This window comes from Symphalangus syndactylus, chromosome 4 (assembly GCF_028878055.3).
Source record: "Symphalangus syndactylus isolate Jambi chromosome 4, NHGRI_mSymSyn1-v2.1_pri, whole genome shotgun sequence".
Lineage (NCBI taxonomy): Eukaryota > Metazoa > Chordata > Mammalia > Primates > Hylobatidae > Symphalangus > Symphalangus syndactylus.
The window spans coordinates 15,421,247-15,437,351 of NC_072426.2; the positions used below are offsets into that span (position 1 = coordinate 15,421,247).

The 16,105-nt window shown below is 44.0% G+C and overlaps 1 long non-coding RNA gene and 1 pseudogene across 1 annotated transcript; one reads left to right on the forward strand and one right to left on the reverse strand.

The window, feature by feature from the left end:
• Positions 1-4,140: 4,140 nt before the first annotated feature.
• LOC129480416 (uncharacterized) lies at positions 4,141-12,427 on the reverse strand. Its single transcript, XR_010120440.1, has 3 exons — positions 12,246-12,427; positions 4,781-4,886; positions 4,141-4,625 (listed from the first exon to the last, which is right to left on the reverse strand). It is a non-coding gene; the product is annotated as an uncharacterized lncRNA (long non-coding RNA).
• Positions 12,428-14,378: 1,951 nt separating this feature from the next.
• LOC129480053 (single-stranded DNA-binding protein 2-like) lies at positions 14,379-15,245 on the forward strand (annotated as a pseudogene).
• The last annotated feature ends 860 nt before the right edge of the window (positions 15,246-16,105 follow it).

Sequence of the window (16,105 nt, forward strand, 5' to 3'; positions counted from 1 at the left end):
ACACACACACACACACACACTTTCTGTTAAAATTTATGACTTGCAGCCCTGGGATCCTTTTCAAACTTTCTTTTCTTTTAAGGATTCTCCTTTTCATAAGTGGAATTCCTCCAGGGTTTTGAGTTTCAGATGTGATCTAAGACTAAGTTTTTCTTCCCCTAAAGATCACATAATCATATTCAGTCACATCTTACTCATAAATATAAAATTACAAGCCCTGCACATTAACTTGTCCTCCTCCAAGTCTCAAAATCTATAGTACTTAAGGAAGTGAGAGCTTTGAGGAAGTCATGTGTTCTTATCATATTCCAAAGGGAATTTTGGGAGTGGGTCGTTCCACCGCTCTTTTAAAATAAGATTAGTAATATCCTCCTCAGTATTTCCTGCCCATCCCTTCTCTATCTCTAATGTATGCTTGGAGCTGCTTTCCAAAACTCCTTAAACCAAGTCAAATGAAGTGGAATATGAAACTAGCTTGGTCTGTGCCACTAATGAATATGTGACCTGTGACAATTATTGAAGCTCTCTGACCTTTAATGTTCTCCTTTATAAAACAGGGATAACTTAAACGTTTAGAGGTTTGTTGTTAGGATTAAATGAAATAATGAATGCAAACCGCTTACTCAATCTAAGTTGCTGTGATGAATATCTTCTTAAATTTAGCCCCTTTCATTTCTTTCTGTTTTGTTTTGTTTTGTTTTGTTTTTTTGAGACAGGGTTTCACTCCGTCCATTCAGGCTGGAGTGCAGTGGCTGATCTCGGCCCACTGCAACTTCCACATCCCAGGATCAAGAGATTCTCCTACCTCACCTCCCCAGGAGCTGGGGCCACAGGTGCATGTGCCACCATGCCTAGCTCATTTTTAGTATTTTTGGCAGAGACGGGATTTCACCATGTTGCCCAGGCTGGTCTCAAATTCCTGAGCTCAAGCAATCCACTGGCCTCTGCCTCCCAGAGTGCTGGGATTACAGATGTGAGTCACAGGTGCCTGGCCTCTCATTTTATTTTTTCCCCAACTCAGTTCAGTGAAGCTCCTCTCATTTCTACCTCTGTCTTATGGAACACTTGTGAATAAATTTCCCTGTGCTTTCAACATTTTCTTTTATTCATTTAACAAGCACCTACTATAGACCAGATATAATGCCAGCTTCTGGTGATCCAAAAATGAATAAGGTACAGATGGTTCAAGATGCCCTCAGAGTAGCAGAGAAGACAGATGCTATAGAAGCCCAGAGTGGGCAGCAACTGACTCTGTCCAGAGTGGGAGGAGGGTGAAAGAAGCCTTCTTAAAAGAGAAAACATTTGAGCTGCACAAGAGAGGAGGGAGCAGACTGCTCATGGTATGTCTCTTGGGCCTCTTCCTTATGAAGAGGATGCCAAGGTTTTCCATGAACCTCTGGGCTTTAGTTTGAAACTCTGCTTTCTTCACATTGCCCTATTTTTCTGAAAACCCTCTACAATAGGATTGAGACACAAAAAGGATACATTTCTTGTCCTTGTGGGGAAATAGAGAAAAAATTGTTGTTGCTTTTTTTTTTTTTTTTTTTTTTTTGAGACAGGGCCTCATCCTGTCACCCAGGCTGGAGTGCGGAGTGTAGTGGCCCAGTTATGGCTCACTGCAGCCTTTCTACTTCTTCTTCATGCATATATTCTTTCATTCTTTATCCACTCCACAACCATTTATAGAGTACCAGTTAAGTACTAGGCACTGTGCTAGATGCTAGAGATACAGAGAGATAAGAAACTTAGTCTAGTGAGAGACACAAACAAGAAAATCAAAGATTAATTTACATTGACGAGAGCTCTAACAGAAGAATATTAGAATATTCAGGGGGCTGGGGAGCAGTGTTAGGGTGACCAACCACCCTAGTTTACCTGGTACTGTCTCCAATTCAGCACCGAAAATCCCACATCCTGGAAAACTCCTTAGTTCTGCACATATTGGGAAAATTGGTCATCACAGCTCAGGTCATCACAGAGCAGGCTCTCCTAATGCAGACTGGCATGGGGGAAAGAGTATAATCATGTTAGAAATGATTCCCAGCATAAATTTAATAAAATACTGATGGATGAAGATATTGGAAATATTCATCAAGTGAATGCTTTTAGCATATGTGAACTAGATTACATTGGGTGATGGGGAAAATCCTAGTAATATGCCCACAGTTCACGTGGAACATTACTCCTAGAGCTGTATGAAGATTAAGTGATTTAAATATATTTGGGTGTCTGTTACCTGAAAAGATAGTTCTGACAAAGTCACTGCCTGCAAGGAGCTTATATTTCAATGAACAATAAAGCTATATACACAAATTACTATAAAGTAAGTTATAGAACAACCTGAAAGCAATTCGGATAAAGGACAGTGGGATTCTGAGGATGTTATTATTCTGGCCTGGGAGCAGGGGTGTCTTAGAGGGTCCAGGGATGACTTCATGGAATAACAATGTAGGAGAACAAAGGAGAATTACAGAAAGGATGAGAAAGAAGGTGCTCAGTTGGAGAAGCAAGAGCTCCTGCACAGAAGCAAAGCCAAAAAAACACCTGGCACCTCGGGCTCTGGACAGAATTGTTTAAATTGTGGGATACAGTGACTCATTCCAAGCTTTCTTGACTTTTCCTCCCTGAATTTTTTTTTTTTTTTTTTTGAGACGGAGTCTCGCACTGTCGCCCAGGCTGGAGTGCAGTGGTGCAATCTCGGCTCACTGCAACCTCCGCCTCCCAGATTCAAGTGATTCTCCTGCCTCAGCCTCCCAAGTAGCTGGGATTACAGGCGCCTGCTCCCACACCCAGCTAATTTTTTGTATTTTTAGTAGAGACAGGGCTTCACTATGTTGGCCAGGCTGGTCTTGAATGCCTGACCTCACGATCCACCTGCCTCAGCCTCCCAAAGTGGTGGGATTACAGGTGTGAGCTACCACACCAGGCCTCTCCCTCAAAATTTTACTTCCACAAAATATTTCCCAGGGACTCTGCAATAATCTGCTCATTTGGAGTTAGTTGGACTGTGGCTATACATTTTTTGTAATTAGAGTCAATATATCAATATTTTGTTTTCCAAAAGTCTTCTTCACAATGCTAACAGTTTAGCTGAGCAGGATGTAGACACTTCAGTGACTACTCCAGTGTGCTTATTCACCACAGAGTTCGTTTTTCAAGCCGAAACTGAATGATAATTGATAGTGTAGGGACTCAGAACACAATACTCCAAAGTATGGTGCTTTGGCATGCTGAGTGCATATAACTAAAGGAGATCGCAAGCCTTCAGAAGTAGCCTCAGAAGCAAAGCCTCTCTCTGACCATCTCCTACCCTCCTTTCTCTTGTCCTTCTCTCTCCCCTGAAGCGAGTCAAAGAAACCAGAATTATTCTTCTTCAAGGTAAGTCATAAAAACTAGAACCCTTCTCCCTCAAAGCAAGCCATAACACCTAGAAAGGTTACTGTCTCCCTTCTCCTTTCTTCCTTGAAGATCCTCATTTCAGAAGGGGTCCTGCCCCGTTGGCAGGGAGGAAGTTTCACTACACAGTGAGGCCAAGATGAAGCTGGACAGGCCTTGGTGAGCTTTCCACCTTCGTCTGTTACCGTTGGGTTATACCCCTTTGTCCATTACCTATCTGTACAGCTGTTCATTCTTCATAGAGCCTAAGCATAAAAACAGACAGTTTTCCCTGGGTCTTTGGGTCTTCACTTCTGAAGGCTCTTGTGTCATGTAAAACTTTGATTTTAAAAATATATTATGCTTTTCTCTTGTTAACCTGCCTTTTTGTTAGCAGTATCAAGTGTCGGCTGTGACCTTTATGATGGGCGAGGAAAGGTATCACACCTTTCCACTCCTACAATAGCAAAATTCAAATTTCATGATCTCGTTTTTCCATTGCTGGTGCCTCCCAGTCTCTCATTCTAAACTCCCATAAATTCACTCACACTGTGCATCCTTGCTTCTCTCTCTGCTCCCCTCCTCCAGCTCTTGGGACCATAACATGCAGTTTTCACATCTCATTTCTCAGCAAAATTATGAAGTGTGTTGAATGAATTCACATCAATAATATTTTAGCTAAGAACACTTGGAAGAGTCTACAGATCATTTACCAAGGAAACTAAATTATTTCAAATACTTGTGTCAAAATAAATGAACCAAGCCTTCTCTGACGTAGTAGCTTAATGTTTTATTGTGAGTGTAAACAAAATTCCCTAATCTCCAAAATACAGCAATCCTTATTGGGTTCTTTCTTCATTAGTGAGAGTACAAAATGTTCTGCTATAGATTTCCCCATAACTTGTAGTGGTGGAATAGGGCATTTCTTTCCTAAAGTAATTCAAACTAATATGAAACTCTTTTCTAATATTAAAGTGTCTTTAGAACACCTTGGAATTATTGCAAACGATAAGTAGAATTTATTAACATTATGAATCAAAGAGAAATGTTGTGTTTTTGTTGTCATTAAATAAAATTTAGAGGTGAATCTTTTCTCCATTTTTTTTTTTTTTTTTTTGGCTTAATAATGACTCTGTTTTCTCTCTCCTAATAGGTTCTCTTCAGTTCCAAAGTATTCCCAGCTGGTGAGAGTCACAAATTCTGTCTGAAAAGCAGGGTGACCTTTTCAGAGAGGAGCCAATGTTTGTAAACTAAAATACAGAGGAAGGGAGAAAGTTTACTGAATGACTGTGTGCTGGAAGAGAAGAGCTCATTTAACCAGCCCTTTTCCACTTCACTCATCCTCAACCCCACCCCTACCCACATATTCCAACTCCTCCGCCTCTCCATTCCTCCCTAACCTTACTGGACAAGTAGGACCGCCAGCTATAGGACTGCCAGCTACAGGGATGTGGTAGTCCACTCGGGCTCTTTGAAGTCTTTAAAATTCTCCCTCAGTGTCTGCTTCTTTCCTAGGGGCAGAAAGCAGCACACCACACCTCAGATCCATGGAACACAGCCCACCACTCCTGAGAAGCAGAGTCGAGGGGCAACCTGACTTGGAAGGCAAGCTAGCTGGGTTACCCCTGCCCACTGCCAGTCACACAGATTAAACATTTTGTCTGGATATGACCAGATGTCCTCAATTCCCCAGGCTTGAACACACTTACCCTTGCTTCTCCAAATTGCTTTGCATGCCTTACCCACCCCCTCATCCCCTCTATTCTTAGCTCTCAAAAAAAAAAAAAAAGATGCTGCAGTTATCATCCATCTTCTGACTTTTTATCATAGCTTTGCATACTCTTTTCAAATATTCTTTCTCTTTCTCCCTCTTCTTTTTAGCCTCACAATTTTGCTTTTTGTAGACCAATCAAAGATTTCTATGTGTGACTTCAAAGGAATATTACAAGACAAACCCTCTCCTGGTACAAGGGCTACAGAATTATTTGCATATATAATCTCTTCTTGTGCCTCCTGCTAGCATGGGCCTTTTTGTCTTCAATCCTCATGGTATAACAAAAGAATAAATTATGGTACTACTGATAGAACGTTAAACTGACAATCTTCTGAGGCACCGGCAGTTTAACGGAAACCAAAGAAAATTCAAGATTATATATTTTCTCATAAATGGATTCCTTTTTCTCTCTTCTCTTTCACATATTATCAATTTTCTTGTCTTCTTATTATTCAGTTTCCTATCTGTCAAATAACAAACCCAAAGCTGCCTTTGAGCCAATCTCCTGTCAATGGAACTGTACTTGCTGATAGATGATTAAGGTATTGGCAAATCTGTTACAAGATGTTTAGGTTTATAATTAAAGATTTAGTTAAATTAATAAACAGCAGCAATTTCAAGAAGACTAAAAGGATTGCCTTACCTGATATTTTGCCTCCTTCCTGACTACTTTGGGAAGATGTGAAAAGTGAAAATGAAGGTGTTTATATAGTGCCATCTAGCGACAGATACCTAAAAAAGCTCTGTATCATTTAGTGATTGCACTTAACCAGAGAAAACAAAATCCTTCTACTGGGGTCTGCTTTGGAATCTCCAGGTTTAATTCTAGTTTTTGGTTTTTTGGGGTTTTTTGTTTAACCTTCTATAGGGATAATTCAATCCTGGGGTCTCCTTTGTTTTCACTGAAAGTTTTAAGCTTTAATCTGCTTTGTGGAGAGCCAAAAACATGAAAACTCTTTCAGTATCCAGAGGAATTGCTGCATTGGTATTTTAACTTTGGACTTTTTCTTGCTATCCCAGTTCTGTCTGTCACACTAAAATAAAACATTGATTCTGCTAGGTATAGGAAAATGTTAATAAGCTAAGAAAATGGAAATGATCACGTCATCTAAACCATAATATTGCTCCCCCTTCCAACTCTTCTCACTTAAATTTATATTTCTCAAATTTTAAATATATGGACATGAAAAAACAAAGATGTCTTCAATTATGCATATTAAAAATATACACCTACAAGAACAATAACCAAGTTTTAGAAGTTGGTCCACCGTTAGCAAAGTTCAGAATGAATAAACAACCCCTATATATATGGAAAGAAACAAAAATTTAAAAAACCATCGCCAAATCAGAAAATGCTGTCTAACTTAAATGAGTCATGCTTCCCAGAATCACCTTGTCCTTTGAAAGGCTGATCTCTAACTTGAGACTGGCTTTGCTTTGACTGTGGGATACTTCCAAGATCAGGTCTCCATTCTGATCCCACTCACCGGCTGCTGTTTCCAAAGTACTTCTGCCTTCCCTAGGGGGGCTCTCCACCTGTACAGGCACTGACAGACTGATCAAATCTGCATGTGTCAATCACTGCCTACTTCCCAGCTGGTGACGGAGGTAGATTCCTACCAAATTTACTTAGAGGACTTGACTTTCTCAGGACCTCTACCTGTTGTGCATTGTCATGATCTTGCGGCTAAACTAATAGATGTGAAAGTGAATTGAAATGTAAAACATGCTGGGCAAGTCTAAAATGCTTTGAATGATAGGAGGTAATTAAATGAATGACTTTCAAACCTCACCTGATGTCTGCTGAGATATCATGTATCTACTGATTCAAGGGCCAAATCTCTAATTTCCCAATACCACCCATCACTTGGAAGTTTCTCTTCAATACATTGATCTTCTCATGGTTGCCTGATGCTTAGTTATGAAAGGGTTTCTTTTGTCTTGATCTTTTCACCATTAAGATAGGAAAGGCTGGGCATGGTGGCTCACGCCTGTAATCCTAGCACTTTGGGAGGCCAAGGCAGGTGGATCACTTGAGGTCAGGAGTTTGAGGCCAGCCTGGCCAACATGGTGAAACCCTCGTCTCTACTAAAAATGTTAAAAGTTAGCCGGATGTGGTGGTAGGCACCTGTAGTCCCAGCTACTCCAGAGGCTGAGGCCCGAGAATTGAACTCAGGAGGCGGAGGTTGCAGTGAGCTGAGATTGTGCCACCGCACTCCAGCCTGGGCAACATAGCAAGATTTGGTCTTAAAAAAAAAAAAAAAAAAAAAAATTCAGGATGGTAGATTTTAGGACACTATACTTTCACCATGACCATGTTAATTAAAATAAGAGTAACTGAGTGAGATATACCTGCCTAAAGCAGTTTTAGTTAAAAAGGGCTCACACATCCTTTTTTTTTTTTTTTTTTTTTTTTTGAGACAGAGTCTTGTTCTGTTGCCCAAGCTGGAGTTCAGTGGCGCAATCTCGGCTCTCTGTAATCGCCGCCTCCCGAGTTCAAGCGATTCTCTCGCCTCACCCGCCCGAGTAGCGGGGATTACAGGTGCCCGCCCCACGACTGGCTAATTTTTTTTTTTTTTTTTTTTTTTTTTTTTTGAGACGGAGTCTTGCTCTGTCGCCCAGGCTGGAGTGTAGTGGCACAATCTCGGCTCACTGCAAGCTCCGCCTCCTGGGTTCACGCCATTCTCCTGCCTCAGCCTCTCCGAGTAGCTGGGACTACAGGTGCCCGCCACCACGCCCGGCTAATTTTTTTGTATTTTTAGTAGAGACGGGGTTTCACCGTGGTCTTGATCTCCTGACCTCGTGATCCGCCCGCCTCGGCCTCCCAAAGTGCTGGGATTACAAGCGTGAGCCACCGCGCCCGGCCACGACTGGCTAATTTTTGTATGTTTAGTAGAGATGGAGTTTCACCATGTTGGTCAGGCTGGTCTGGAACTCCTGACCTTGTGATCCGCCTGCCTCAGCCTTGCAAAGTGTTGGGATTACAGGTGTGAGCCACCGCGCCCAGCCAACACCTCTGATCTTAATTTCAGCTAAATTACTACGGAATTTTTCTTTAAGAAACGAGATAGTGATCTCCTAATCTCTATGTTTCAGTACCCTTCCCTCATCCCCAATTCAAAGTCTCCTATTTTATTGACTGCATTAGCAGTGATTTCATAATTGGTAGTTACAATTGGCATGCAGTGAAGTTTAAGCAGTTGTTGGGATCTTTGTTGATCAAAGAGTTTTAAATTAAATACTAGTTTAGTACTTGATGTGATTTGAAAGGGGCAATCTTCCACAGCAGGAATTTTTGTGGAAGAATACCAAGTAACGCTCACTTTATGTCTCACTTCCAATGCTCGCTAGGGGTGCCAAGTTTATTATGGGTTAGAAACTGAACAGGATTAAGTGGCCCATTTCTAAAATGTAATCATTGAATTTTCATATAATTTTATGAAGGCAATTTAATTATTTTATAATTACATAACCAGAACATAATATGATGTAAAGTCATGATGAATACACTGTCTTGTCTTAAGTATGGCAAAAAACCTTAATCAAATCATATACAGAGATTCAATTAAAGTAATACATAATCTGTTTTGGCATCTCTCTTTCCTTTCTGAGTAGGCATTAACCCAGAGTTTTCCAGGGAATATGGTTTTTTTAATAAGCCTTCCTTTTATTTATTCTGGCTTTCTAGTAATCTGTAAGACTATTTTGTGTTGCTCTTAAGTAGCATAATGAGACCCAACAGTAAGACAGGAGAGTAGCTGTACATGAGAGGACCCTCCTCTTGGAATCTGTCCACTCACGTCTGGCCTCTGCTCTTGTCAATGTCGTGCAGATAGGGCAGGCATAGATGTTGGAGGTTGGGCTTTATTCTCTGCCCCCTTAAAAACAAACAAGCAAAAATGTCTGTGATGTCCAAAACCTGTTTATGGAATCTAGATTTCTTATTAAAGTTTCATTAGTTTTATGGACATAATTAAGAGACGAAAGGACATTCCATCTTATAAGATAAACTCAAATGCTGCCAAGAGCTCTAAGGGATTAATGACCTCTCATATTAGAGTTCTCCTTATTTTTAAAGAAATTTTTTATGCTTCAGGTACTAAAGAGAAAGTGACTAATAGGGATGAGCATAAATAAATATTTGTATCTTTATGGGTTAGAATTCAGGTCTGTAGAAGCAATATAACTATATGTTCAAAAATAGGGGCAGAATAATTCCTGTGTGTTAGGGACAGGGGTGAGAGGTACATTGATAGGAACTGGGAAGGACAGATATTATGGGTTCCATCAGGAAAGAGACCTGAGCCTACCTGGACATCACACCTCTACAAGGAGAAAACCCAGTGTGGAAATGTTAGCGCTGCTGACAAACTGGGCACTAGGGCCGTGGTATGGGGAATCTGATTGAACTGTCTGAGCTGAACATAGGTAGTGGGGAGAAAGTAGACTGCTAGCAGATAGTAGCAGATAGTCCTCTGAGGGAAGATGTATGTAAAGGCTTGAATAGGAGCTGGACCAGAAGATTCCATAACCTTATGTAGTGTCAATGGCAGAACAGCAGAGGACTAGCAGTGACAAATGGGTCACAAGACATGAAAGAAAAATGCAGCAGCTGCAACTGTAGACTAAAAAATCAAAGATGTTCTCTACTCAGAATGTAGCCACCCTCAGCACTGAGGGTCCTGGTATAGTGGAGGAAGCATCTGAATGATAAATAAGACTTGTACTCTAATGGGATATATATAAATAAATAGAGAAGTATATAGCTAGATCTATACATATATATTTATCTTTTTATATTTACATATAAAGATATTTATACATATAAAATACTTATAGAAAATTTAAAATATGGCCACGCAACGTGGCACGGTGGCTCACACCTGTAATCCCAGCACTTTGGGAGGCCGAGGCGTGTGGATCACCTTAGGTCAGAAGTTCAAGACCAGCCTGGTCAACATGATGAAACTCCATCTCTACTAAAAATACAAAAGTTAGCCAGGCATGGTGGCACGTGGTAGCCTCCCCACTCCAGCTTGGGCAACAGAGCAAGACTCTGTCTCAAAAAAAAAAAAAAAGAAAGAAAAGAAAAGAAAAAGAAAAAAGGAGTTCCAGACCAGCCTGGCCAACATGGTGAAATGCCATCTCTACCAAAAATACAAAAATTAGCCAGGCATGGTGGCATGTGCCTGTAATCCCGTGTATTCAAGAGGCTGAGGGAGGAGAATCCCTTGAACCCAGGAGGCGGAGGTTGCAGTGAGCCAAGATTGCACCACTGCTCTCCGGCCTGGGTGATAGAGTGAGACTCCATCTCAAAAAAAAAAAAAAAGAAAAAAAGAAAAGAAAATATAAAATATTTATACATTCTACATTTAATATATATTTTTCAAGTAAAGGCTTTATTTTCATATAGAAACCAAGGACTACAGAACAGCCTCCAGATTCCAAACTTCTGTTTCAGTAATCCTTGGTTTGCATATTAGGTAGGAAAGATTCTAGGAGTGCTAGATCTTTACAAGAAAAATTCTTAATATCATCCTTTACTTCCACCTTCATAATCCCATACATACTATATACAGTTTTAGGTCTATATTAAACTGTTCAAAGAGGACGGGCCCAGTGGTTCATGTCTGTAATCCCAGCACTTTGGGAGGCTGAGGCAGGTGGATCACCTAAGGTCAGGAGTTCAACACCAGCCTGACCAACATGGTGAAACCCCTTCTCTACTAAAAATATAAAAATTAGCCAGGCATGGTGGCATGCACCTGTAATCCCAGCTACTCAGGAGGCTGAGGCAGGAGAATTGCTTAAATCCAGGAGGCAGAGGTTGCAGTGAGCCGAGATCATGCCACTGCACTCCAGCCTGGCCCACAGAGCCAGACTCTGTCTCAAAAAATAAATTAATTAAAAAAAAATAAAAAATAAATAAGCCTGGGCGCAGTGGCTTATGCCTGTAATCCCAGCACTTTGGGGGGCCGAGGCAGGGCGATCACCTGAAGTCAGGGGTTCAAGACCAGCCTGGCCAACATGATCAAACCTTGTCTCTACTAAAAATACAAAAATTAGCCAGTCACTGTGGCGGGCGCCTGTAATCCCAGCTACTCGGGAGGCTCAGGCAGGAGAATCACTTGAACCTGGAAGGTGGAGATTGCGGTAAGCCCAGATTGCGCCACTACATTCCAGCCTGGGTGACAGAGTGAGACTCTGTCTCAGAAAAAAAATAAAATAAAGTGGTCAAAGAAAAATGAAAGGCCAGGCGCGGTGGCTCAAGCCTGTAATCCCAGCACTTTGGGAGGCCTAGGCGGGCGGATCACGAGGTCAGGAGATCGAGACCATCCTGGCTAACACGGTGAAACCCCGTCTCTACTAAAAAAAAATACAAAAAATTAGCAGGGCGTGGTGGCGGGCGCCTGTAATCCCAGCTACTCGGGAGGCTGAGGCAGGAGAATGGCGTGAACCCGGGAGGCGGAGCTTGCAGTGAGCCGAGATCGCGCCCCTGCACTCTAGCCTGGCGGACAGAGAAAGACTCCGTCTCAAAAAAAAGAAAAATGAAAAAGGTGTATTAATAAAGAGTTATTCAAAATCATGTTAGATGAAATGTGTTAAGTCTTAAAAAATAGTTTTTGGCCAGGCACGGTGGCTCACGCCTGTAATTCCAACATTTTGGGAGGCCTAGGTGGGTGGATCACGAGGTCAGGAGTTCTAGACCAGCTTGGCCAAGATGGTGAAACCCCATCTCTACTAAAAATAGAAAAATTAGGCCGCTGACGCAGCGCGCCCAAGATGGCGGCGCGGTCGTCGTCGGGGGTGGCGGCAGCAGAGGGGGCGGCGGCCCTGGCGGCAGCGGAGATGGCAGCCGTGACGGTGGCAGCGGCGGCGCGGGACCTGGGCCGGGGGGAATGAGGCGGCCGTGGCGGGCCAGCGGCGGAGCCGTGTAGCGGAGAAGCTCCCCCTCCCTGCTTCGCTTGGCCGAGCCGGGGGCGCGCGCGCACGCGGCTGTCCAGAGCGGGCTCACCACCCCTCACTCCCGCGACCCGCACCGCACCCCCACCCGTGCCCGGAGGATGATGACGCTCAAGTCGAACCAGACCTGCACCTACGACGGCGACGGCTACGAGAAGCGGGCCCATGCCTGTGTTTCCGCAGCGAGAGCGAGGAAGAGGAGTGGCTGTCTGACCCAGAAGTAGAAGTTTGCTGAAGAACAGATGTGACTGGCACTATTACTTCCGTCATCTGCCTTGGACGTTGACGTCGTATCTGGAGTTGTAGCCGCCACTTTGAGGCCATGAGGAGGAATGGGAGAGTGCAAAGATACAGAGTCAGGGCCTTGATGGCATCAAGTGGTCAGACCAGCTCCAGTAGCTGTCTTCCTCAGCTTTCTGTTAGTGAGAAAATCGGCTCACTGCAGACCCCCTGCCTCATGCTCCCGTGATTCTCCTGCCCCGGCCTGAGGGCTGCCTGGGATTGCCGGCACGCGCCACCACCTCTGCCTGCTTTTTCTCCTTTGGCTGGAGGCGCGGTTTTGCCATGTTGGCCAGGCTGGTCTGCAGCTCCTGACCTCGAGTGGTCTGCCCGCCTCGGCCTCCCAAGGTGCTGGGACTGCAGACGGAGTCTCGCTCACTCGGTGCTCGGTGTTGCCAGGGCTGGAGTGCGGTGGCGTGGTCTTGGCTCGCTGCAGCCTCCGCCTCCCAGCCGCCTGCCTTGGCCTCCCAGGGTGCTGGGATTGCAGCCCCTGCCCGGCCTCCGCCCGGTCTGGGAGGTGGGGAGCGTCTCTGCCCGGCCGCCCCGTCTGGGAAGTGAGGAGCGCCTCTGCCCGGCCGCCCCGTCGTCTGAGAAGTGAGGAGCGCCTCTGGCCGGCCGCCCATCATCTGGGAAGTGAGGAGCGCCTCTTCCCGACCACCCATCATCTGGGAAGTGAGGAGCGCCTCTGCCCGGCCACCCATTGTCTGGGAAGTGAGGAGCGCCTCTGCCCGGCCACCCATCATCTGGGAAGTGAGGAGCGCCTCTGCCCGGCCGCCCCATCTGGGAAGTGAGGAAGCACTTCTGCCCGGCCGCCCCGTCGTCTGGGAAGTGAGGAGCGCCTCTGCCCGGCCACCCATCGTCTGGGAAGTGAGAAGCGCCTCTGCCCAGCCATCCCGTCTGGGAAGTGAGGAGCGCCTCTGCCCGGCTGCCCCGTCTGGGATGTGGGGAGCGCCTCTGCCTGACCGCCCCGTCTGGAAGGTCTACCACGGAGGCCAGAAGCAATGTGAGGGCTGGACGTGGTGGCTCACGCCTGTAGTCCCGGCGCTCTGGGAGGCCGAGACGGGTTGATCACTTCAGGCTAGGAGTTCGAGACCAGCCTGGCCAACATGGCGAAACATATGAAAAATACAACAAACCAACCAACCAACCCAGCAACAACAAAACAGCTCTACCCTGGAGTCATACTCTAATTTTTTCTATTTTCCTCCCTTTCTGATCCTTTATCCCACTTTCTTTTTCTTCCTCTTCCTTCTCCTTCTTCTTTGTCAGATAGAGGATTGAGTTATTATCATTGATCCATACAAAGTCCCTCTCTCATTCATTTTCTTTAATTCCCACTCCCCATTTCTATTCCCCGTCTTCCCACGTGCAACCTTCCTAATATGTTTGATATGCATCTTTTTGTTTGTATGTATTTTTAGAAAATGTTTATTGTTTTGTGTGCAAAAAAAATTAATAAAAAAATTCTAAAAAAAAATAAAAATAAAAATAAAAAATAGAAAAATTAGCCAGGTGCGGTGGTGGGCGCCTGTAATCCTAGCTACTCAGGAGGCTGAAGCAGGATAATCACTTGAACCCAGGAGGCGGAGGTTCCAGTGAGCCGAGATCATGCCACTGCACTCTAGCCTGGATGACACAGCAAGACTCCATCTCAAAAAAAAAAGAAGAAAAAAAGAATCATTTTTAAAGTAGGATGCAATCAGAACTTTTATACATATATAAAATTAACACGTCAAAGATTTTATATAGCTTTGTAATTAATGAGGGAAGCAGTAACATGCTACAATTGATTCATAGGAGAATTTAAAATATCACATATATAATAAGCAATGAGGAAACAAATGTATAAACAAATGCAAAAGGCGTTGGTGTGAGGCAGCCAACAGTGAAGGTGGCTACATGGGTCGCTATGGAGACAGGGCTGTTTCCGGGGAGGGTGTGATGGGGTAACAAGTGCATGACAATGGGAGTTACTCTCAGCACAAGAATGTACAGCAAAGGCAAGAGTAGCAGCAGCATTAACCCATGTGACAGCCACACCTTGGTGAAGTTAGCACTTTACATATGTGAATATCTGCTCCATGTAGGAGTTCAGAAATCATCCTGAACATTTTTATCAGAGATAAGATGGGGGAAAAAATTGGGAGAACCACCAGGATTCTTACATTCCTGGTGTTGTGTATTTTGGGATCTCTTCTCGGCAGCTCCAGAGCCAAGGGAAACATGTGAACACTCAAGTGTAACAAAAAACTTCCATGATTATCTTTTTATGTCACCTTGGTACCCTGGAGGTCCAAGGTTCCCACTTGGAAGTATCCTAGGAAGCCAGCCATTACTCCCCATTGAAATCCAACTTGACAACAAGGACATTTAAGTATGGGTGGGCCAATTTCTCCAAGAGGAATGGTGCCCTGAGGGCCACAGTCTGACCCTTGGTTGTCAGTACAGAATGATGAAGGTGCAATGAGATGCCCAGTGAATGCTTTAGGTGGCTCTGGAATGCCTAGAATGAACATGGGTCTGGAGGGTGGCAGGTCTTGGCCAAACCCAACAAATGCCAATTGAGTACCATACTCCTCAACATTTCCTGGGAATTACATAGGCCCTCCAGGAGGTGAGGTCCACAGGAACATCCGTCATGTCTAGTCTAGCAGATTTAATCAACCCTGGAGATATGAATGAATGCAGTATGTCCTAGACCTAACAGACCTAATTTTCCAGTGGGACCTGGGTCAGACGCTCCCATGGATGGAGTAGGAGGAATGGAGTCACATCACATGAATGGCTTTTAGGCTCAGGAGATATGGACAATATTTCTAAGAATTCTCATGATAAAATGAGCCTGAGTAATCAACTGGGCTCAGGGATAATGGCAAAACTGGGGGAAATTTTTAAAATCCTTTTCAGGGAGTTACTCCTCTTGCATAACAGTGAGTGTGTGATCCATTACCAAGTCCCCTCATGTAAACCACAGTGAACTAGCCCATCACAGAATGATCATAAAGGAAAATTATTTATAACAGCATACATTTAAACAAAGGAATCTGTCCAGGTGTGGTGGCTCACACCTGTAATCCCAGCACTTTGGGAGGCCATGCTGGGTGAATCACTTGAGGTCAGGAGTTTGATACCAGCCTGGCTAACATGGCAAAATCCTGTCTCTACTAAAAATATAAAAATTAGCCAAGCGTTGTGGCACATGCCTGTAATCCCAGCTACTCGGGAGGCTGAGGCAGGAGAATCGCTTGAACCCGGGAGGCCGAGGTGGGAGGATTACTTGAGTCCAGGAGTTCAGGACCAGCTTGGGCAACAAAGTAAGATCGTGTCTAGTACCAGCTAGTCAGGAGGCTGAGGAACAAAAATTGCTTGAACTGGAGGGCGGAGATTGCAGCGAGCCAAGATCATACCACTGCACTCCAGCCTTGGTGACAGAGTGAGACTCTGTCCCCCACCCCAAAAGAAAGGAAAAGAAAAGAAAAGGTACAAAGTGGCATATTAAAGTTGACTTAAACTGAACAGCAAATAATTATGTTTGTATGTATATGTGTGGGAAGAAGAATGTACTGTATCTGTGTGTTATATGGACATATACACAAACATACATTGACCCTCAGGACATTGTAAAATATTATTACATAACATCTTAGGTACAAATAAGTAGGGATATTTATTCCATCCTTTATTCACATTAACATTTTAATTACTAAAAGTTGC